Below are 24,370 nucleotides of genomic sequence, written 5' to 3'. Positions count from 1 at the left end.
ATGGTTTTTAAGTGAAGTGAAAGTCACTCAGTTGTGTCCAACTCTTTGTGACCCCAAGGACTATACAGTCCATGGAATTTTCCAGGCCAGAATACTGGAGTGGGTAGCCGTTCCCTTCTCCAGGTTTTTAAATACTTTTTAAATAGAAGATACATGGAAATTGTTTATAAATGAAACTGTTCCCCACATACAGTCATAAGCTTCTGTTGGTTTTTATTTTGTGGTATGTGTTTGTGTGGTATGTGAGTGTGTAAGTAAAGAATGAGGCCATATAGCTATAATTTTGCTAACCCCAAAGATCAGTGCTGAAGTTATAACTGAAGTATTAAAAGTTGAGTTGTGCACAAAGACTCTTGCTGGTTGATCCTTGACTTTTCAGAATCAGCTATCTTACTACTTTGTTTCAAGTCCTAGGTAAATTGACTGGCACACTGGTGTCCTTGACTTCTATATAAATGGGTTTATTTCTGTCACATTTAAAATGATGGATAGTTTATGTAGTTTACTGCTGTAGGAGGGCTTCCCTGGTGTCTCAGATGGTAAAGAACCTGCCTGTAATGCAGGAGACCCGAGTTGGATCCCTGGGTCAAGAAGATCCCCTGGAGAAGGGAATGGCTACCCACTCCAGTATTCTTGCCTGGAGAATTCCATGGACAGAGGCTACAGTCCATGGGGTCACGACTGAGTGACTGACACTTTCACTTTTCACTGCTGTAATAGGTTTAATTCTAGTGCTGACCCCGTGATCTACTTTTTTAAAGAATGCATCACAAACTAAAAAATTACTTTTAGGTTACTTAAACCTCTTACTTTAGATTATATCAAGAATCTGATAAAAGTCTATTTCCATTCTTAATTCTTGCCATCTGTGCATTTGCTAAATATTATGGTATAGGATCTTTTACAAAACTACCTTATTACAGTATCTCATTTAAGCAATGCATTTTAGGCCAAACCAGTAGCTGTTTTTCTTGTTCAATTATAATCATACTGAATTTTGGTTTTTGCACCAATTGGCACTAATGAAAAATGACTTAAGTTATTTTTTAAGTTTGCTGGGTATATGTTAATCAATATTAGCCCTCAGATTTTAATGGTTACCACCACTGATTGCTTTATTCAGCAAGACTTTTTACTGATCTCTGAAGAGAGCCAGAGTCTAGTGTTACAAATTAGAACAATTCTAGACACTGATTTTGCTGTTCAGAAGCTTGTGTTTAGCTGGGGAGACAAGCCACACACATATATATATATATATATATATATATATATATATAAAATAACTAATAGAAACATATGTCATGAAACACTTTAGGAAAGAAAAAATCAATACAGATTGGAATGATTGTTTACTCATCAAAAAGATGAGCCTTGAATTGGGCCTTGAAGAATGTATAACTTTTGTAAAGAAAAGGGGTAAAGGATGTATGGTTGATATGAGTATTTCATGTTGAAGGATGGTTAGCAAACGAATCAATTTCAGGTTGAGACTCATACAGAACCAAACTTGGGTTTCAGAAGAGAATAGGAAGAAGAAATCGGTGGGGGGAGATATTAACATATGATACCTACTCTTTGCTGGTATTTTAGTTTAATTATGCCAGTTAATTCTCAAAAGATAACCCTCTAGTTTGATGTTGTGGTCACAATTTTTCTATGAAGGAAAGCAAATCGTATATTCTTGCTGGAGGCCACCAGACAAGGAAGTGAGTGAAGTTCAGATGCGAATAGTCAAAATCTTTGTGTTATCAAAATTTCTGTTATTTCACTTGTACCGAACTAAAAATGATGGGCAAAAACCAAGGTTTTCCTGCTATTTATGCATATTGGACATACTAGAAATATAAAATCTCTTTTTCTTCTTCCTAAATCAGTTTCTTCCAACTTACTTTTGTTAATGGCTTCAGTATTCTTTTAATAACTCAGACTTCAGACACTGGAGTCATTTTTATTCTTAAAATTAGATTTTATTTCATATTTGACTTTGAAAAATATAACAAGAAATGGACAGAATAGATCACACATTAAAATATTTATTTTTAAATAATCTGTTACTATAGAAAAGCTAAGTTATTGGTGATCTCCAATGTGCTGTGTATACTAATCATATTCCACAATTTATCAGATGTTATCTATTCAGAGTTTCAGCATAGTGTATAGAAGGAATTAATCATTTCTCTAATCCTAGCTTTGTTTATTTTGCTGTAATACAGCGGCAGGGGAGAGGCATGTATTTCTTCCTCTAGGGTTCTCCAGGTCGCTCAGGGTAAAAAGTTCACCTGCCAAGCAGGAGACAACAGTTTGATGACTGGGTCTGGAGGATCCCCTGGAAAAGGAAATGGCAGTCCGCTCCAATGTTCTTAGCAAGAAAATCCCATGGACAGAGGAACCTGGGGGGCTATAGTCCATGGGGCTGCAAAGAGTCAGACATGATTTAGTAACAAAACAGCAGCAGCAGCATTTTTTTCTCCATATGTTAGCATTATATGTTGATTTCCATTAATATATTTTTGTAATTTTTTTTTCTTTTCAGTAAGATTTTTAAATGGCAAGAATGATTTTATATTCTTCCCGCACATCTTCCTCACGCTTTGTTCATCACCTAGTAGTCTAAATGTATCCCTTGACTTACATTACCTGAAATGGTCTGGAAAGGTTTATTTTTCTATCCCAGTGACTATCTATAGGCTATACCCACCATCACTTAACCCTTAACCATACATAGGAGTAATTTAATGATATTTGTAAAATGGCTAACAAAACCTTTTAGTGGACAATTGAGAGCTCTTCAAAAAACGTTCAAGTAGGCTTGTTTCTGTGAACTCGATCACCAGATCAGGTTTTATGAGTACCACTCTCTGTTCAAGAAATGTTCATAGTAATGTATATATTCTAGCACTTCCTCGTCTATATTCTAGCAGTTCTAACATACTCTACTTCCAAATATAAGGGATTTGTACCCTACTGGAATCTCCTACCTCAAAAGGAAATAGCTATAAATCTGGGGCATAATACAGAACAACTGACTGAAGGTGGTAGAGGGGAAGAGAAGCAGAAAGCCCTGTGGCAAGTGCATGGCTTGAGGGGAGGGGGGTGGGGAGCCATAGAAGGAGGTTTGGGTGTCAGTGGATTTTCCCTTGGGGCCAAGTACTTGTGGACACATGAGGTGCAAGAGGAAAAACAGTCTTTCTGGCCAGGGGCCGCAGAAACGTGAGGCACCTGGGCTTTGGGAGCCACGGTCATTAGGGTTTAGCTGGGATCCTCATGCTGATATGATGGTTCCTGAACACTAGCCAGCACACGAAGTTACCGATAAGAAGACAAAAGGAGCAAAGGGCTAGTGGCAAAATGTAGCAAAACAGTCCATCCATTCCCTTGCAAAGGACTTCACCACAGCCAACCGATGGTATACTAACACCAGTAGCAAGGACTCTATTATATGGCCACCTCTTGTTGTGAAATGTAGTTAAAAAAAAATCTAGGCCCCCTTCTACCCCTCATTATACCAGGATTCTGTTAACAAAGAGGGAGAGACAAGGCAACTAGCAGGCTTTGCCACAGTTACAGATACTCTGTCTAAGCTGATCCTCTTCTGGAACCTATTGGCACATCTGCTGAGATGTTCAAGCGGGGGAACGAAAGCATTTCCTGTACACGAACAAGACTTTTACATAACATATATGTACGTCTGAAGATATGGGCCAAGTCCCCAGAGTCTCCTGTAATCGCCCTTCTCAGGGGCAGCAAATGAGGCGGCTTAGGACACAAAGCATGTATCAATCTCCGTTGTCCTCATGATTCACGAGGTCTGAAAATGACTTCCCTTCCTCAATTGTCTTCTCCTTACCTGTGCTATAATGTGACAGCCTCACTTATCCTATAGAATGTGCTGTGCTGTGCTTAGTCACTCAGTCATGTCCAACTCTTTGTGACCCCATGGACTATAGCCTGCCAGGTTCCTCTCTCCATGGGGATTCTCCAGGTAAGAATTTCCTGTAGTTGGTTGTCATGCCCTTCTTCAGGGGATCTTCCCAACCCAGGGATCAAAACCAAGTCTCCTGCACTGCAGGCGGATTCTTTACTGTCTGAACTACCAGAGAAGCCCATCCTATAGAATATGTAAGATGAAATGAAATAGGATCCAGGAATTTTTATTTTTAACTTGGACTCCTCTCTTAAGAAATGGTACTATTGAGAGTATTGAAAATCTACTAAAAATGGATATGCAAAAATTGATTCCATAAACTTAATAGCTTTTGAAGATTTTCAATGAGTTTTCAACTTCAATAAAGTTTTAACTATTCCTTGAATAGATGTAGCCTAATTTTTGAGATCTCTTCAAGAAAATTAGAGATACCAAGGGAACATTTCATGCAAAGAAGGGCTCAATAAAGGACAGAAATGGTATGGACCTAACAGAAGCAGAAGATATTAAGAAGAGGTGGCAAGAATACACAGAAGAACTGTACAATAAAGATCTTCATGACCCAGATAATCATGATGGTGTGATCACTCACCTAGAGCCAGACATCCTGGAATATGAAATCAAATGGGCCTTAGAAAGCATCACTATGAACAAAGCTAATGGAGATGATAGAATTCCAGTTGAACTATTTCAAATCCTAAAGGATGATACTGTGAAAGTGCTGCACTCAACATATCAGCAAATTTGGAAAACTCAGCAGTGGCCACACGAATGGAAAAGGTCAGTTTTCTTTCCAATCTCAAAGAAAGGCAATGCCAAAGAATGCTCAAACTACCGCACAATTGCACTCATGTCACACGCTAGTAAAAAAATGCTCAAAATTCTCCATGCCAGGCTTCAACAGTAGTGAACTGTGAACTTCCAGTTGTTCAAGCTGGTTTTAGAAAAGGCAGAGGAACCAGAGATCAAATTGCCAACATCCGCTGGATCATTGAAAAGGCAAGAGAGTTCCAGAAAAACATCTATTTCTGCTTTATTGACTATGCCAAAGCCTTTGACTGTGTGGATCACAATAAACTGTGGAAAATTCTGAAAGAGATGGGAATACCAGACCACCTGCCTCTTGAGAAATCTGTATGCAGGTCAGGAAGCAACAGTTAGAACTGGACATGGAACAACAGACTGGTTCCAAACAGGAAAAGGAGTACGTCAAGGCTGTATATTGTCACCCTGCTTATTTAACTTCTATGCAGAGTACATCATGAGAAACGCTGGGCTGGATGAAGCACAAGCTGGAATCAAGATTACTGGGAGAAATATCAATAACTTCAGATATGCAGATGACACCACCCTTATGGCAGAAAGTGAAGAAGAACTAAAGATGCTTACTCCTTGGAAGAAAAGTTATGACCAACTTAGACAGCATATTAAAAAGCAGAGACATTACTTTGCCAACAAAGTTCCGTTGAGTCAAGGCTATGGTTTTCCAGTAGTCACGTATGGATGTGAGAGTTGGACTATAATGAAAGCTGAGCACTGAAGAATTGATGCTTTTGAACTGTGGTGTTGAAGACTCTAAGCAGTCCATCCTAAAGGAAATCAGTCCTGAATGTTCATTGGAAGGACTGATGTTGAAGCTGAAACTCCCAATACTTTGGCCACCTGATGTGAATAACTGACTCATTTGCAAAGACCCTGATTCTGGGAAAGATTGAAGGCAGGAGGAGAAGGGGACAACAGAGGATGAGATGGTTGGATGGCATCACCAACTCAATGGACATGAGTTTGAGTCAACTCTGGGAGTTGGTAATGGACAGGGAGGCCTGGCATGCTGCAGTCCATAGGGTTGCAAAGAGTCGGACATGACTGAGTGACTGAACTGAATTGAACTGAACTTTTTGTTGCTGTAACATACATAGAAAATAAAATAAAGCTATTTTTATACTATTGATATTTGTTTCTGTTTAATTTTCTACTATAGAAAGTATAAAAGATTTTCCTTATCAACAATGTGAGGGTTATACAGAATTAGGGAGAGTAGTACAATGAACTCTATACCAGTCGCCCAACTTTAATAACTGTCAGCCCATGTCTGATCTTTTTCATCTGTGCTCTCAATTAGCCACCCTCTCACCTCCAGCACCTGCATGTTTGGAAGAAAACATCTGGATTGTGAGTTGAACAAAGGATCTTTTGTTAAAAAATTAATAGACAGTAGAACATAATTGCGGAGAAGGCAATGGCACCCCACTCCAGTACTCTTGCCTGGAAACTCCCATGGACGGAGGAGCCTGGTAGGCTGCAGTCCATGGGGTCGCTAAAAGTCAGACATGACTGAGCAACTTCACTTTCACTTTTCACTTTATGAATTGGAGAAGGAAATGGCAACCCACTCCAGTGTTCTTGCCTGGAGAATCCCAGGGACGGGGGAGTCTGATGGGCTGCCGTCTGTAGGGTCGCACAGAGTCAGACACAACTGAAGTGACTTAGCAGCAGCAGCAGCAGAACATAATTGAATACCAATTTGATGTTAAGGAAATATTTAAAAAATTTTTAGATGTGTAATATTGGAGTAGGAAATGGCAACCCACTCCAGTGTTCTTGTCTGGAGAATCCCAGGGACGGGGGAGCCTGGTTGGCTGCCGTCTATGGCGTCGCCCAGAGTCGGACACGACTGAAGCAACTTAGCAGCAGCAGCAGCAGCTGTGTAGTGGTATTCCAGTACACTTTAGAAGAGGCCTTCCCTGTTATAGATAAATTCTGAAATGTTTATGGATGAAGAAAATGTAATCTCCGAGATGGAGCATCTTTTTAAAAATCCTTCCTGTCACCAATCATATGAATAAACAACTCAGTGAATTCAGGGTCTAATTTCTTCACAACAAATGAATGCTCTTCCAAAAGACCTTTGCATTCCCAGTCACTAAAGCCTAATCAGGGGCACAGGAAAAATCCACCAACTTCTAAATCAAAAGTTTCAAGTAGAAACCCACAAGGGAAACAGGGCTTGAACTTGGTTTTCTTCTTCCTCTCATAAGCCTGGGCTTTTCTCATATAGGCAGAACCACATCTTCCTAAGGATTCAGCACTGAACTCCTTGGCCTAAAAAGCCAGGATGTTAATGATCTAGCACTCTGTGTTTTCCTGATTTTTTTGTCTTCATGATATTTAGCAATCCTTACTATGGGGATATATTGTGTCCTTCATTTTTATCCTTTATCATTTTTTTCTTTCACTGTGCCCCTTCCTCACTCTTTCCCTCACTAGAACCTGCTACCCATTGCCCCCTGTCCTTACTCCAGTCCTCATTACCTGTTGTTAGTTCATTTGTAGAAGAGAAAAAATAACATTTACTGAACACCTTATGCCAGACACTGGTTGGGTAGGTAGATGCTCATTTAATCTTCAGAATAGCCATGCATTCTGCATATCCCAGTTGTATTAGTTGTATCCCAGTAGCCATGCATTCTGCATATCCCATTCTGCATATCTTTGGTTCAGAGAGACCACAATTGCCCCCAAATCAGCAGTTAATTGTTAGCCATGATTTAAACTCTATTACAGTTTCTCCTTGAACTAACTCCATGCCATGAACTTCCAATTTTACCATATTTTACTATTAATGCTTTATTTTTTTCTTGCTACATTAGAGGTTCTATTAGTCATTCTACTCAAAATGTTTTTAAAATACAATCACTTCTGAACATTAAAAGTGGCATTAAATTAAAATTAAAAATCTCTGACTTTAAATACTTTTCTTTTTTAAAACAATTTTTATTATGTATTGAGGTATAGCCAATTAACAGTGTTATGATAGTTTCAGGTGAACAGTGAAGGGATTCAGCAGTGCCTGTACATACATCCACTCTCCCCCATTAATACTTTTTAATATTCCTAAATATTGCTTAAGGTGTTACTTGCTCAGTTGTGTCTGACTCTTTGCAGCCTCATGGACTATAGCCCACCAAGCTCCTCTGTCCACGGCATTTTCCAGGTAAGGATACTGGAGTGGGTTGCCATTCCCTTCTCCAGGGTTCTTCTTGACCCAGGGATCAAACCCGGGTCTCCCGAGTTGGCAGTCAGATTGTTTACTGGTTGAGCCACCAGGGAATTCTTTGTTTAATTTGTATAGTTATATATAACCTGTTTTATAACTCAGGTCCACTTACAGTTTGTTCACTCAGAATTCATTTCCTAAATTATGACAGATCATTGGAAGTCTCTCTGACTCAACTTTACATTGTTCTCTTTAAATGTATAATGACATGGCTAGGTAATCAACAAATATCCATTTCCAAAGGTCAGAAATAATACTGAACAGTATAGTTTTAAGAAAAATTTCCTGTTGAATTGATGGGACAGTGAGTGAGGAAAATATAGTGTATGAGCAAAGACATAGAATGTTTTTACAGATCTAATTTTATAAGGAAAGTCATGTCCTGGCAGCATTTTTTAATGGGGCTATAAATTTAGTAATATTTCAGTGGCAATAACAGGATGTTAAATATGACTCTTTATTCCTGAAATTTTAGGTTTTCTTAATGGTAGTTGCCATTACTGAGAGTAACCAACCTTGAGAATGTATTTAACTTAGATTTTGAAGCAATGCGTGCTATGACTTCAATTTCTGTGACCCAGAAATATTGACGTGCTAATTTTCTAAGTTAAAAACTTTCTTTTTTATGTTTTTGTCCTTGCTTAAATGGGCAAATGCTGGCTAAATGTCTTGGAGAATGTAGTATTTTTATGAAATGACAAGAAGTATTGATTTACCTTATTCTTCTTCCCTCAAGCAGAACAGCCATAAAATATGTTCAATTTCTTCTCATTTCTGTCTGCAGATTACACTGACTTGTGGTGTAGAGGACAGGTATGGATGTGATAGGAGCATATTGACAGTTACTAGAGTTTGACTTTAAAGCTTTAGAGCTAAAAGCAGACTTGACAAATCCATCTGCAGTGTTATTCACTTAATTGTTGTGCTGCTAAGTCTTATTTGTTCGATATAAAAAATGAATGTGGGCCTAACATAGAAAATCCAGATAAGGACCATTCCTTTTGAACTGAAGCTTCACATTTAACATGAAACCTGCTTTGGAACTCTTTTGGGAAACTATTCCGTATGTAATGTATCATTAAGTTAAAAAAAAATATCATCAAATGAAATCAATTTTTAAATCTGTTTAAAAAGTTCTGTACCAGATACTCATAACTTTTTTAAAGGATGAAGATTCACATTTAACTTAAATTGACTTGTGTGTAATTTTCAGGGCTTCCCCGATGACTCAGAGAGATGTAATTTTCAACTATGTTGTTCTTAGGTTAGTCACAGGTAAACGAATTCTTCCCAGACTGTAATTTCTCTTGAGGAATGGCACATCTTAATTTTGAGTAACTTTGAGTGGGTCTCTAAGCTTAGAGGTGCCCATCTGTTCATTTGCTTCCAGGAGCATTAATGCTGGTGGGCAGGTTTCCAAACGGCTGCCGTAAAGACTTGCATCCTGTATGCTTATTCTGGATACTTTTAATTCTGCTTCCGGAGCCTCTTGTTCTGCCGCTTGCCATGATTATCACCCTCATCTCTGGCCTGTAGAACGAGAGAAACAATCACAATTCAGCTCCCGATTGCAGCTATTGACAGAAATGCCTACCAGAGCTCCGTATTTCCTCTTCTACATCTGAAAACACCAAGTTGCTCCAATATTTATCCCTGGAAGTGCACAAGGTCAGTAGATACCTTTTTTGTTTATTCAGTAATTATTATGTGTCATATTAAAAATTCATGTGGAAGTTGAATTAGCTGATTTATTCCTGATATTATCTCCTGTTTAAATGGTTGTTCAGTCACTACACACCTCCTCAAATGGCTCTTTTTAAAAGGCTGCAATTAAGCTTTTAGAGAGAGCACCAAGATTTTTGAGATCTGAATTGGAGGATTTGAATATCTGAGGAATCCGTGTTTATGTGGAGTTTCCCTGGTGGCTCAGACTATGAAGAATCTACCTGCAATGCAAGAGACCTGGGTTCCATCCCTGGGTCAAAAAGATCCCCTAGAGAAAGGAATGGCTACCTACTCCAGTATTCTTGCCTGAAGAATCCCATGGACAGAGGAGCGTGGCAATCTCCAGTCCATGGGGTCTCAGAGTCAGACACAGCTGAGAGCCTGACATTTTCATTTTGGGGCTTCCCAGGTGGCAGTAGTGGTAAAGAATCTGCTTGTCAATGAAGGAGTCATAAGAGATGCGGGTTGGATCCCTGGGTCCGGAAGATCCCCTGGAGGGAGGGCATGCAACCCACTCCAGTATTCTTGCCTGGAGAATCTCATGGACAAAGGAGCCTGGTGGGCTCCAGTCGATACAGTCACAAAGAGTCAGACATGCCTGATGCGACTTAGCAAGCATGTGTTTTAAGTAATTAAAGTTTCTTAGAAGCAAAAAAAAAAAAAACTAGTTATTGGCATCTCGTATTTTGGTGACAGAGGGGTGAAGTCTGCTGGATGGAGAATCTCCTTTTCCAGGTTGAGTGCCTTTCGTATGTTTGGGGCCGAGACCATCGTCAGAGGTGGTGATGGCTCCAGTGCTGTTCCCAGCACTTTCACTGGTCATGGACTGCTTTGGTGCACCTGTTCACTGTTGACCCAAGACCATGTTGAAAGAAAAACCTGAAGATAAACTCTCATTATCCTTTATTGCCCAAAGTAGGGCTGACAAACTGCTTCTTGGATTCTTACAGCTCCATGATGAATGTTTGGGTGGCTCACCAGTTGTACCTCGCCTGGGTAAGGAGGTACCTGGGACATCTTTTCATGAGGCTACATGCGGACACAGTTCAGTCTATAAGTCTGGGATAGTAGATAACACTCATGATTTTGAAGGTCTCACTCAGATACATCTTTTCCTGGAGGCAGTGGGAACCAGAAGATGCAATGTCTCTGTTTTGGGGATCGTTACTATTTCTCTTCTGACACATCCCACTTCTGACACATCCTTTGGATTCCCTGGTAGCTCAGACAGTAAAGAGTCTTCCTGCAATGCGGGAGAACTGGGTTCAATCCCTGGGTTGGGAAGAAGGAAATGGAGAAGGAAATGGCAACCCACTCCAGTATTCTTGCCTGGAGAATCCCAAGGACAGAGGAGCCTGGCGGGCTACAGTCCCTGGGGTTGCAAAGAGTCGGACATGACTAAGCAACCTCACTTTCACTTCCCTGTTTCTCTGCTGCTGATTCTTGTGACTGTGCTGGCTTCCTCATCCCCTTCAGATAAGAGCTCTACAGTGTGGAATAGTGAGCTGATAGTGACTCACAAAGTGAACTTAGCCAGTTATAAGTAGTTTTTATAACGGAATAGAATAGAAAAGAGTAGAGTAGAAAGGAGAGAGCTTCTCGTCTATGAAGGTCTGTATGGTTTCCTGAAGCTGTGATTTCACTTAGAGACCTATGAATGTGTATGTATTTATCAGGTCTTGATGTAAATTGCGCCTCTTACTGTGTTTTGTGATTTTAAAAACTAAAAGCCACTGCTTTAGATGTACATGCTCTTTTCATTGATTTGACCAGTGTTTGGGTCCAGTCTTCCTGAACCTACCACTGACATTTGTCAATACAGTGGTTGTATATTCATTCTTCCTGGCTGTCAGTTCTCATTACTGTGATTTCTTTATAGCATTTTAAACTGTATTTTTAGCTGGGACAAACAAAAAGGATAACTCAATGACTTTAATTTGCAAAAGTTTTTTAGGTATTTATGAAAAGATTCCTTATTTATAATCTGATGCTTTGCACATGTAGAAAATAAATAATATGCCTAGAAAAATAAATAATAACTTACTTTCATCCTGGTGGAGTTCTTTTTGTTTTGAAAGAGGTCAGCTGCAGACATCCAAGGTAAATGACTGTAGTACTGCTGTGGAAGGCTCCATTTTTTGGAACATCATATCCTTCACGAGCAAACTATTCATTGCGGCATGCAGGCATAAATTCAGTGACAAGAGGGACATCTGGTAGTTATTTTCTGTAATCATCGATGAGCAGAACTTAAAATTTGGAATTATCAATAAAGACAAACCCCAGGGTTTTCGAAGATCACTTCACTGTACTTACTCTGACCTGGGGCATTCCATTGGTTTAAAAACAAAAAACTAAAAACCCCAAGGATGAACATCTGATTCAACATGGTTAGAATCTTAAAGGAACCGGAGAAAGTGAGATGTAGTTATAGAATCAAATTTTTCTCAGTTTCACCTGTTATCTATCATATATTATTATCAATAACTTTATGCATTTACAGATTGTCTGAAAGCCTTTTCTCTGTTAGTCATTGAAACTCTTGTGCCTAGTAACAGAGCAAGTGTCACTGATACAGTGATTTTGGTGGTGGATTTCTATTTATTTTGTAGGGGATATCCTCCCCAAAGTTGATTCAGCCTTCCTAATGAGTAAAAACTATTCCTTTTCCATAATGATCCTTTCTCATGGAGTAAACGGATAGTGCCTTTAAACTAAGAGACAGAGCTCAGTGTGAGACGATGGGCTCTGAAGACGGACGGCTTGCATGTGAATAGCAGCTTCATTATTTGCTAGCTGGGTGTCTGGGCAAATTACTTAAGCATTCTGTGTCTGCTTGATTTTCCTATCTGTGAAATGGAGGTAATAATAACTCCTACTCCATAGGATTGTCATGAGCATTATAGATATATTAATACATGCAAAATGCATAGAGAGGTACCTGGTGCATAGTAAATCCTCAGTAAAATTGAGGTATTATTTTTAGCTAGAGCAAGGGTTCTTTTTACTGATACACAGAAAGCATAAATTATACTTGAAACTTAAGTTGTATTGGAGTACATTTTTCGAGAAGGAAACGGCAACCCACTCCAGTATTCATGCCTGGATAATCCCATGGACCGAGGAGCCTGGTGGGCTACAATCCACTCAGAATAAAGAGTTCTGACATATGCCATTGGTCTTGAATTGGTGACCACGCTTCCATAGGCACTTGGGCCTGACAGTATCTGGTTTTGATTTTCTATTGTTTTTAAGATGCTTTTAAGAAGCAGGACATTCAGTCATGGGCACAGGCTTTACCTTGTTCTACTTTCTTAAACTCTTTCCTAATTCTCCCTTTTAGACTTCTGAGGTGGGACTGCTATTATTTGAGATGAATTTTATGGAGTGGTTTCCATTTTACCCAGGAGGCCTGAGCGTATTGAGAAAGACCATAAAAGATAGTGTTCCTTTTCCGGGAGACTTGTTTCTTCTCAGTCATAAAGACATTGGGACCCTTCATGTATTTCCTTGATAAATAAATAATGCTGCAACCCAGAAGTTCATGTGTTATGATAGATGTCATAATCCTGCCTGAAAGGCTAGTTTGGACATACTAATTTAGTTTAGAGAACCATGTTTATACCCAGCAGCATTGACCATTTCAATATGGAATAAAGGGAAATGATTTTAAAAGAATTTCTGTGTTAATACAACTCTTAAAACTCTAAAAATGCTCTGCTCTGACTTGGCCAGCTGGCCCCTCTCCATCTGTGGACTATACTGTGACAGGAGTTGGTGGACAGCCAAATAAATGGAGGGCGATTTAATCTCTCCATGGCTTCCCACGGTGGCACAGTGGTAAAGAATCTGCCTGCAATGCAGGAAGCTTGGGTTCAATCCCTGGGTCAGGAAGAGGCCCTGGAGAAGGAAACGGCAACCCACTCCAGTATTCTTGCCTGGAAAATTCCATGGACAGAGGAACTTGGCAGGTTACAGTCCATGGGCTCGCAAAGAGTCGGCCACGATTGAGCACATCAGCACAACACCAGAATAAACAGATGAAGAATGCTGAGTATTTTTAGGGGGAGAGGGGTGGGTGGAGAGGGGCTGTAGTAACTGGAGCTCTTTAACAGGTCTTAATTGTGCATAGATTCATAGAAGTCTTCTTGTTTGACTTGTGCATTGAAGGCCCATTGCTGTTAACTTCTTTCAGTAAGAATGATGCCCTCTGAGTAATGCCCCTGTTGTGAACTAAGAAAGACCTATGAATTATTAATAACCTGCAGGGTTGCAGAGCCCTTGTAGGAATAGAGCAGTGTGCTCTGTACAACAGTTCTGCTCACCTGATCTTGACAAATTAGGAGCATCTAAAACATACTCCTGCTTGTTAATACAAGAAGTGGGGGAAAGGTGACTTGGAAATGCATCAATATTTAGCCCTTTTGTAGAATCTCAAAAGGATAATAGCAGATAGTGTTCCTTCATAAATAACTGTCTCTCCTATCTTGGTGCTTTAGTGTGGTAGGCTAATGCCTTTCTGTCAAGGCAGACTTTATGGTTCAATTTTCGGCTGTACTTCTTGCGAAACAACTAGGAACAAAAAAAGTAAAAACACAATTATAGAGATGCCTACTCCATAATCATTTATTCCTGTTTATAGAACTTGATTCTTTTCAAGAATATTTTCTGCTGTGTACTAAGCTGATAGGCAACAAGAGCAAATAAAACTCCTTACAGGAGTAGCAATTGTTTTATCAATAACCCAGCTTATGTGGCAATCTTGACAGGAATATTAGGAGTTGTAGCCACATTGAAATGTGGAATATGTAATGCTGTGCTACACAGGATGGGTTTTACAGCCTTCTAAGGGGACCCTTGGTATTTACTAAAGTAAAGTTAAAATTGAAAACCTTGTCTTATGAAAGAAAAAGATTATTATATATTTATTAACTGGTACTATTGATCTGTTACTCATTTTTACTAGATGGTTATCTAATACTATAGACATTTTTTTCCCCATTTCACTTGAGATATATCACACAAATAGTGAAATGCACAAATCTTATGTGTAAAGCTCAAGGGATTTTTCCATATGCATATACCAACATTCTCACCGCCTGTATCACAAGATACAGGATGTTTCTGCCAGTTGTGAGGCCTCCCTCGTGCCTTCTCCCAGTCAGTCCAACACCAAAAGTAACCAGCCTCTGACACCTAACACCAGTGGTTGGTTCTCACTGTTCTTGAACTTCATAGAAAAGGAATCATGCATTATGTTTCCTTTATGTCGGATTTCTTTCAGTCAATATTATGTCTGTGAGATTCATCCATACATAAAGCAGTACCATTTGTAATTTAGGTATTTACCTTATGACTTGATTTTTAATTCAGGCTGTTTACTCAAGTAAAATATTTCTCTGCTATGAACAGAGTTAATTATAATAAATACCCTGTTCACAGGTATGTGTGCTTCATAACTGTTAGAATCATTACCATAATTATTGTAATCCAAATTTAGCACCAAATAATAAGTGAAGTATTAATATAAGATCCCCAAATGTTCCTTTTCTGTTGTTCTGGCTAATCTAAGAACAATGTGCCCTCCATTGTATAAATTAATAAAGCCTTAATATTCCTAGTTCCTTATTGCTGGAGGTTGTAAATTGCCATTCTTGCAGTCATGCTGAGAATCAAATTGCATTTGTGGGCCGGCAACACCCTTGTTAAGCCTTCCAACTGGTATGATAATTAGAGATTCCTGCTAGGTTTGGCCTGTATGAAAAGTAACACAGGTGGGACAATTTGCATACATGTCTTCAGTAACAAATTGTTATCATTTCTTAGAAGACTAATTTTGTGTTTCATATAGATTGTTCAAAATCAGCAGTGTGATTACTCTTTTGTCATTTTAGGTAACGTCTGCAAGATGATGACCATGTTAAAAAGAGGCATGGTGCTTTATGAACATTAACTTAAATTTATCCTGTTTTAGCTCATCTCTAGGAGATAGCGAAGGACAAACTCTGGGAGGTAGTGAAGGACAGGGAAACCTGGCGTGCTGATGTCCATGAGGTCACAAAGAGTCAGACATGACTGAGAGACTGAACAAGAGGCTCATCTCTTTCCCATATGGAAAAAGTAGAAGGAAACTAGCTGTTCTTCTAGAAAAGGCTCTTAAGATGTTCTCAGGAATATAGCTTAAGTCATTCTCCACTCAGCTTTACGTCTCTTTATTTTTATCATATTTTATGAAGGTAAATTAGTCAGTTACAAAGCAATTCCCATGTGCTGCCAAATATTCAGGACCTTCTTTCAGCATTGATTGATTGTAAGTTACTGCTATGGACTGAATTGTCCCACTGTTCTCAAATTCATATGTTGAACCCCAACTCCTTTAGGTGATGGGACATTGGGAGGTAGTTAGCTTTAGTTGAGGTTGTGAGGGTGGGACCCTCAATGTGGGGTTAGTGCCATTATAAAAAGAGACACCAGAAAGCTGGCTTGGTCTGTCTCTTCCTATTACATGAGGACAGTCTTCATAACCAATCATCCAATCAAGATGCTAAAATTACTTCAAATGTTCACTGAAACTTTATAGTATGCATATTTTGTGAGAGAGTCTTCATGGTATCATCATTAGTTATCACAGCAGCACCATGAAGTTGGTGTCATCATCCCCATCTTACAGATGACAGCATTAGTGGTCAGATGTGCAAGCTGCCCAAGGTCCGTATCTAGTCAGTGATGGGATGGATTTGAACATGGGCAGGAGGATATCAGGACCTGATGACTTAACAATATGACAGATGCAATTTATATAAATTACAGATCTTCTTTATTTTCTGTGATAAGTGTATTTATGAAGAATGTCTGAATTCCATTTTTAAGTTACATTTGAAAAGTCCCAGGAAGTTCTGTTTAATGGGACATTTGATAAAGAAATAGTCCATTATTTACATTTCTCACACATCTGTTTGTTGATAGTACTTAAGGTATATTTAAAGGGAGGTTATCTTTCTGTGATCTGTCTTTTAATCATAGCTATTTTGTTTTGGTTTTGTTTCAAATAGTTTACCTTATTAACATTGATCAGAGTTTAAAATAAGTAACCTGCTTTTTGGATCACACTCTGTATCATCTCTACAACAACTCCCTTTAAATTTTGCCTTCCTACTAGGCCCATTTTCTCCATAAAGAAACAGGTTTCAAGAATCAGCAGAATTGGTCATCAAATCCAGCCCTTCTGACTCCAAATGCTAAACGTGTTTTTCTGGCTGTTTGCCTCTCTAAATAAACACATTTTTAAGCCAGTCATTAAGGTTCATACTTTTTAAGGATTATCCACTGATATTAATTGCTATGGGAATAAAATTCCCAACTCTAAGGAACATTTTGTAAGTTTTAAAAATATACATAATTTTTGAACTGTGTAGAAAGCTGTGGGGAATTAAAACACTTTTAAATGCAACTCATCTTAATAGTTATAGTTTATGCTAGTTCAATTTCTTTGGCTAAAGAGTTGAGTTTAAAATCTCAAGGGTGAAAAGGCTGAAAAAATCAGAGTATCTTGGCATAGTTCAACAAAGATAATCAGCCTTTTGTAGTGTTCACAATATGTCAGTAAAATGCAGTCTGCATATTTGAAATGAAGTCAGCCTATTAATTTAAAATTGATTGGAACATCTTCATACAATGATGAGGGTAAATCAAGAAAATTAAATAAACATTCTACTGGGAAATGTGTAATATGTAATGGAATACCAGCTGCACAAAATATCACAGTAGATAAAACTTGCATTAATGATTCAGTGAATTGTATTCTTATTGCTTTATACTACTGCATTTTCTGAAAGATATATGTTTTTTTCACTCTTAAGTATTTATCTCCTTAAGTGGTTTTGATGCTAAGAAGTACTGGTTTTTCAGAAGAATTTATTTTTTTGTCCCTTTTAACAGAAAGTTTTAAAACAAAAGAATTTTAAAACATTTCTAAAATTCTCTTTTGATTTCCTCTGTTTGTACCTCCCCAAGACAAGCCATTGCTACAATACACGAATGATTTTTGTTTATTCTCTGGAAAGGCTGCTTGTTGGTGGAATTGTTCTGTTTTAGGGTGAGGTACAATTTGTTTAAGTCTGTAACCCTCTGACATGTGATTTTCTAGTGAATTTATTAGACACCAGAAAAAAAAGTATCCCATTGAAGCTAGCAGAAATATATAAAGTGATGATCAATAGTTCATTTGTTACTGCCCCAGGAGCCAGCCATTTTATAGAGTATTTCACTCTGTAGGGCAGGCTCCATCAGTGGACTGAACTTTCTGGTTTAGCATAAACTAGTCAGAGAGTCTCGCACTTTGAACCCCCACCTTCTCTCTTTGGGGTCGTGCAAATTACCTAGAGCTGCTCTTTCCCATAGGATTTTCTGAGATGATGGAAATGCTTTGTCTGCTGTATGATGCAGTAGCCCCTGGCCACATATGACTACTAAGCAATTGAAATGTAGTTAGTGTGAGTGAGGAACTACATTTTGTGCTTCATTTTGATTAATTTAAATTTAAATGGCTGTCTTTCTCTAGTGACTGCATTCTTGGACAGCACAGCTAAGTTACTCAGTCATGGCTAACTCTTTGCAACCCCATGGACTGCAGGATCCCAGGCTTCCTTGTCCATCACCAATTCCCAGGGCTTGCTCAAATTCATGTCCATTGCATCAGTGATGCCATCCAGCCATCTCATCCTCCGTCGTCCCCTTCTCCTCCCACCTTCAATCTTTTCCAGCGTCAGGGTCTTTACCAATGAGTCAGTTGTTCACATCAGGTGGCCAAAGTATTAGAACTTCAGCTTCAGCATCAGTCCTTCCAATGAATATTCAGGACTGATTTCCTTTAGGATGACTGGTTTGATCTCCTTGCAGTCCAAGAGACCTTCAAGAGTCTTTTCCAACATCACTGTTTAAGAGTATCAATTCTTCAGTGCTCAGCTTTCTTTATAGTTCAACTCTCATATCCATACGTGACTACTGGAAAAACCTATGTTTTACTAGACTGACCTCTGTTCGCAAAGTAGGAATGTCTCTGCTTTTTAATATGCTGTCTAGGTTGCTCATGGCACCCCACTCCAGTACTCTTGCCTGGAAAATCCCACGGACGGAGGAGCCTGGTGGGCTGTAGTCCATGGGGTCTCTAGGAGTCGGATACGACTGAGCGACTTCACTTTCACTTTTCACTTTCATGCATTGGAGAAGGAAATGGCAACCCACTCCAGTGTTCTTGCCTGGAGAATCCCAGGGACGGGGGAGCCTGGTGGGCTGCCGTCTATGGGGTTGCACAGAGTCGGACACGACTGAAGCGACCTAGTGGCAGCTAGGTTGCTCATAGCTTTTCTTCCAAGGAGCAAGCATATTTTAATTTCATGGCTGCAGTCACTATCTGCAATGATTTTGGAGCCCTAAAAAATCAAGTCTGTCACTGTGTCCCTTGTTTCCCCATATATTTGCCATGCAGTGATGGGACCGGATAGCAGGATCTTAGTTTTCTGTATGTTGAGTTGTAAGCCAACTTTTTCACTATCCTCAAGAGGCTCTTTAGTTCTTCTTTACTTTCTGCCAGAAGGGTGGTGTCATCTGTGTATCTAAGGTTATTAATATTTCTCCAAGAAATCTTGATTCCAGCTTGAGCTTCATCCAGCCAGGCATTTCTCAGTATGTACTCTGCATATTAGTTAAATAAGCAGGTTGCCAATATGCCTTGACATATTGTCTTTCCTAATTTGGAACCAGTGGTCCGTTCCATGTCCAGCTCTAACTGTTACTTCTTGACTTGCATACAAATTTATCAGGAGGCAGCCAGGTAGGGTGGTCTGATATTCCCATCTCTTAAAGAATTTCCCAAGTTTGTTGTGGCCCACACAGTGAAAGACTTTGGTGTAGTCAGTAAGCAGAAGTAGATATTTTTCTGGAACTCTCTTGCTTTTTCGATGATCCAACGGGTTTTGGCAATTTGATCTCTGGTTCCTCTGCATTTTCTAAATCTGGCTTGAACACACAGAAGCCAAGGCTGTTGAAGCCTGGCTTGGAGAATTGTGAGCGTTACTTTGCTAGCGTGTGAGATGAGGGCAATGGTGCGGTAGTTTGCACGTTCTTTGGCATTGCCTTTCTTTGGGATTGGAATGAAAACTGACCTTTTCCTGTCCTGTGGGCACTGCTGAGTTTTCCAACTTTGCTGGCATACTGAGTGCAGCACTTTCACAGCATCATCTTTTAGGATTTGCAATAGCTCAGCTGGAATTCCATCACCTCAGTAGCTTTGTTCAACAGCACAGAGTCCACTGGCTTTGTTGGACAGCACAGGCCTGGAATAAATTAGGCTCCTCCCCTTCCCTGCTGGAGAAGCATAAGTCAATTTCTTTTCCCTGGCTCTCTCATTAAAAATATCAAATAGTTTACATTTAAAAATAACATATGCTAATTAAATGACATTTGTTAAGTATGAGAAAAAAATAAAAGGTATTCTCATCACCCCAATAAAACTGTTGTTCAAGTTTTTAGTGATAGTGATTTCTTAACAGTGCATTTGATTATATTTTTTTTGTAACTGTAATGATGTTCTTTGTACATTTCTATATTTCATTTAAATTCGTTAGGTATTACTGGGTTCATACGTTGTGTTTGCAAGGAGATTTTAATACCCGTATAATGATCCACCAAGTGAACTGAATACATCGTATTTTTACTTCTTGTTGTCATATAGCTGGGATGTTTTCAATATGTTGCATATTATATACAACAGTATATTATATACAGCATATTGTATACAGCAGTATATATAACACTGCTATTGTGCATCTTTCTGTATGAACCTTTCTCCAAGTTTAGAATTAGTTTTTGAGAACATCTCGTTGACTCAGAGAAATGAGATTTACTGGATCAAAGGGAATGAACAGCTTACAGCTGATAAACATGTGTAGTCAGATTCTTTGTCTATAATGTTGTCACATATAAGAATGCACTCAAGACCAACAGTGGACATCCAGTATAGCTTTAAGTTTTCTTCATGACAATTTTATATCATCATCAAATTTTCCAAGTTATATTTATCATATTACTTAAAGATTCAGAAGTCTTACAAGAGAATCTGTGCTTGGTAAATGTCTGCATATTTTGCTGGTGTATTACTCTATGGGCCTCCCAGTAAAGTGGCTGGGAAGTAAAGAATCCCAGTGGTGGCTTAGACAGTAAAGAATCTGCCTGCAGTGCAAGAGACCTGGAATCCAGATCTTCAATCCCTCGGTCAGGAAGATCTCCTGGAGGAGGAAATGACAGCCCACTCCAGTATTCTTGCCTGTGGAATTCCATGAACAGAGGAGCCTGGTGGGCTACCACCCATGAGGTTGCAAAGAGTTGGACACAACTGAGTGACTAACACTTACATATTACTTTATCTTCTGCTTTATTATTTTTTGATAGAAGAAAAGGAAATAAGAGTCTTAAGTGCTGTTAAGCAAAGAGGACTCTTCCTTGCTATTTTTAGAGTTGTTCAAAAAACCTGTGAAGCTGAGAGGCTGAATAAGAGATTTCCTGTATTTTGCCTGTTTTTTGTAATAACTTTTTATTGTATTTGTCTTTGTCTCTTATGCTTTTGAATAGTATCTACTTGAATGTGAGGCTGGAATATAGTAGTACCTTTTTCAATATTTATCACATTGTGGCTGCTGTGAAAACAATAATAAAGACAATTTAGAAAACTGTTTATATTAAAAATCTCCTGTTGTGCACTGTTAAAAAAATATTTCAGACATAGTGGTCAGAAAATGATGCACTGAAGATTGCTTTAAACAAAGCCAATGGATGTAAACCTAAATTTATGAGAAGAAAAAGAAGTGGTTGTTTATGCTGTTAAAATATTGCCAGTTTATTACCTATACTAGTGAACTTATATTTCAGTTTTTTAAAAAAATGTGTTATAAGCCTTTATGATATTCTTTTGTAGTAAGTGAATCTATTGAAATAAACATTTTCCTGAAATACCCTAAGACTAGAAACAGATCTGGTGGTACCTCTAAAAGATAAGCTCCTTACATCTCTCTTATCGATTTATCAAGGTTGCTCTATTGAGTTATAATGGCAGTGGGAATCAAATTTTGCATTTGCTAGCTAGCTTAGATTTGTATGTCAATAATCTTGATGTAACAACATATATGTGTCTATATACTTAATATTATTTGAAGAAGAAAAGAGAAAGGTGTTGCATTTGATAATTTGGGGAAATAAGAAAAAACTATTTTAATGTGAAAGGCAATAGGATCCAAAGAGAGAAAGAAAACCCTACATGGTAGTGATGAACGTGAAAGTGTTGTTAGTCACTCTGTCATGTCCGAGTCTTTGCAACCCCATGGACTGTAGCCTGCCAGGTTCCTCTGTCCATGTGATTTCCCAGGCCAGAATACTGGAGTGAGTTGCCATTCCCTACTCCAGTGAAAAAGAAATATACTCAAACAGTGATTAGGGAAGGCACCATAAGGAAGAATTTCAAATGTAGACCCTCCAAGTGCTGAGCTCCAGTCCTTAACCCATGGCTTCAACCTTACTAGCATATCCTACTTCAGAATAATCAATTTTGAGGCTTCATGGGTCAGAGGCAAAGTAGGCAGTATACCCAAGGAGTCTTACACACCATAGTTTTTGATTGCTGGATGTTGACAGTGGGGCAAAGTATTTGCCCTTTTGAAAAAGGGTAGTAATATCAAATAAATATCAGTCGAGATTTGTCCTAAAACTGTCTTTTGGGATAGTTGAGACAAAATGCTACAGCTTCATCGGTGATGTGGTTACTTAACCTCTGTCAGGGGAGGTATTCTTTAAAATAGCCTTCTTGATTCCAGTAAACTTTTCTTTTTACTTTGTGTTACATGTGGCTTTTAAAAAATATACTTTGGAGATTATTTAATTTAAACCTGTAAAAGTAGCTTTTCAAATCAGCATTGTTACAATTGCTGGGTTTTTCTGTAACCTGGCTACACTGAGGACATGAAGGTGCATTGCAAGCTTTTGATTTAGTCTTTAGATTTAAACTTAGGTCTCAAATCTACTTTATGGGTGTACATTTTTAGACATATCATTTGTGCCACTGTCTGATAATGTGGATACCATCTACAAGTAGAAGGGTTAGATCAGACGATCTGTAAGATCACTATCAGGTACAAAATAGTTATGACTTCAATCCGTACCACACAACATACACAAAAACTAACTAAAAATGGATCATAGATCTATCTGTAAAGCTTGCAATGGTAAAATCTCGGAGAACATAGAAAACACTCAATGACCTTGAAATAGGCAAAGGTTTCTTAGATTCAACACCAAGAGCATGATCCATAAATAGGTTTTCATCAACACAAAGGACTTCTCTTCTTTAAGAAACACTGTTAAGAGAATGCAAAAACAAGGCAAACTTGGGGAAAACTTGCTTGCAAACCATCTTTCAGGGAGAGGAGTTGTATTTAGAATAGAGCGTTCCCACAACTTGATAAATAAGAAAACAATCCAGTGAAACATACACAAATGATTTAGACAAATGCTTCACCAGATGATGTATGTGTATACATACATACATGTAAATGAGTACATGAAAGACGCTCAACATTATTACTGTTAGAGAAATGCAGATTTAAGCCACAGTGAGATGCCATTATATATCTGTTAGAATGCATAAAGTTAAAAAGACTGGTTATACCCAGCGTTGGGGAGGACGTGGAACAAACAGCAGTCTCTTGCATGTACACCACAGGAGGCAATGGAAAAATGCAGGAGTGGCCATGGGAAAACCGCTGTGGAGTAGTGATTTGGCCGATTCTTGAAGAGCTAAGTGTGGAACCACTGCGTGACTCAGCCGTTCCACTCCTGGACATTTACCTGAGATAAACAACAGCGAGTGTCCATACAGAGACTCCTACACAAATGCTGTGGCAACTTTATGTGCAGTGGCCAAAAGCTGAAAATAATCCATCAGCAGGTAAATGGCTAAGGACATTTTGGTATGTCTATGCAATTGAGTACTGTTCAATAATAAGAAGAAGTGAAGTATTTATGCAACAACATGAATGATTTCCAAAATCATTACATGGAAGGAAAGGAATCAGACAAAAGAAAGTATAGACTGTATCGTTTTATTTGTAAGAATTCCCGCAATTACAAAATTCTCTAGAGACAGAGGACAGCTGAGTGATGCCTAGGGATGAGGGTGGGAAGGCAAGAGTTAGTCTGGAAGGGGCAGGAGGGAGGAGTTAGGAAGTAGCAGGAAGAATCTTCTGGGGAGATTCACTCGTTAGGTCGGCAGTGGTAATAGGTTCATGGGTGCATGCGTGTGTTAGTCACTCGGTCATGTCCGACCTCTTTGAGACCCCTTGGACTGCAGCCCGCCAAGCTCCTCTGTCCATGGGGTTCTCCAGGCAAGAATACTGGAGTGAGTTGCCATGCCCTTCTCTAAGGGATCTTCCCGACCCAGGGCTCGAACCCTGGTCTCCTGCATTGTAGGCAGATTCTTCACTGTATGGGCATCCATAGGCCCATACATATCAAGTTGTAAAATTTTATAGTATGCCAGTTATACCTGTCAATAAAGCTTTTAAAAAATGTATTACTTTTAATTTTTTATTTTTACCTAGATAAGCCTTTAAAAAAAT

At 38.8% G+C, this 24,370-nt stretch overlaps 1 protein-coding gene and 1 long non-coding RNA gene across 6 annotated transcripts in view; one reads left to right on the top strand and one right to left on the bottom strand.

The window, feature by feature from the left end:
- PRKN (parkin RBR E3 ubiquitin protein ligase) overlaps positions 1-24,370 on the top strand; it is a 1,234,790-nt gene that overhangs the window by 21,060 nt on the left and 1,189,360 nt on the right. The window contains exon 2 of one of the 5 annotated variants that reach the window (XM_024996686.2): positions 9,373-9,650. The exons of 3 other annotated variants lie outside the window; for them this stretch is intronic. The gene's annotated coding sequence lies outside the window, so the exon portion shown is untranslated. Of the gene's footprint in view, positions 1-9,372; positions 9,651-13,784; positions 23,701-24,370 lie in introns of those variants that run through there. One more of the 5 variants, XM_024996687.2, reaches the window with a different exon arrangement.
- LOC132346164 (uncharacterized) overlaps positions 9,094-24,370 on the bottom strand; it is a 35,322-nt gene continuing 20,045 nt past the window's right edge. The window contains exons 3-4 of the long non-coding RNA XR_009495923.1: positions 11,752-11,934; positions 9,094-9,512 (exon numbers count right to left, since the gene is read on the bottom strand). This is a non-coding gene — a long non-coding RNA (uncharacterized lncRNA). The remainder of the gene's footprint in view (positions 9,513-11,751; positions 11,935-24,370) is intronic.

The sequence above is a fragment of the Bos taurus genome, chromosome 9, assembly GCF_002263795.3.
Source record: "Bos taurus isolate L1 Dominette 01449 registration number 42190680 breed Hereford chromosome 9, ARS-UCD2.0, whole genome shotgun sequence".
NCBI classification, from domain to species: Eukaryota; Metazoa; Chordata; class Mammalia; order Artiodactyla; family Bovidae; genus Bos; species Bos taurus.
This window is presented reverse-complemented; position numbering and strand designations above follow the sequence as displayed.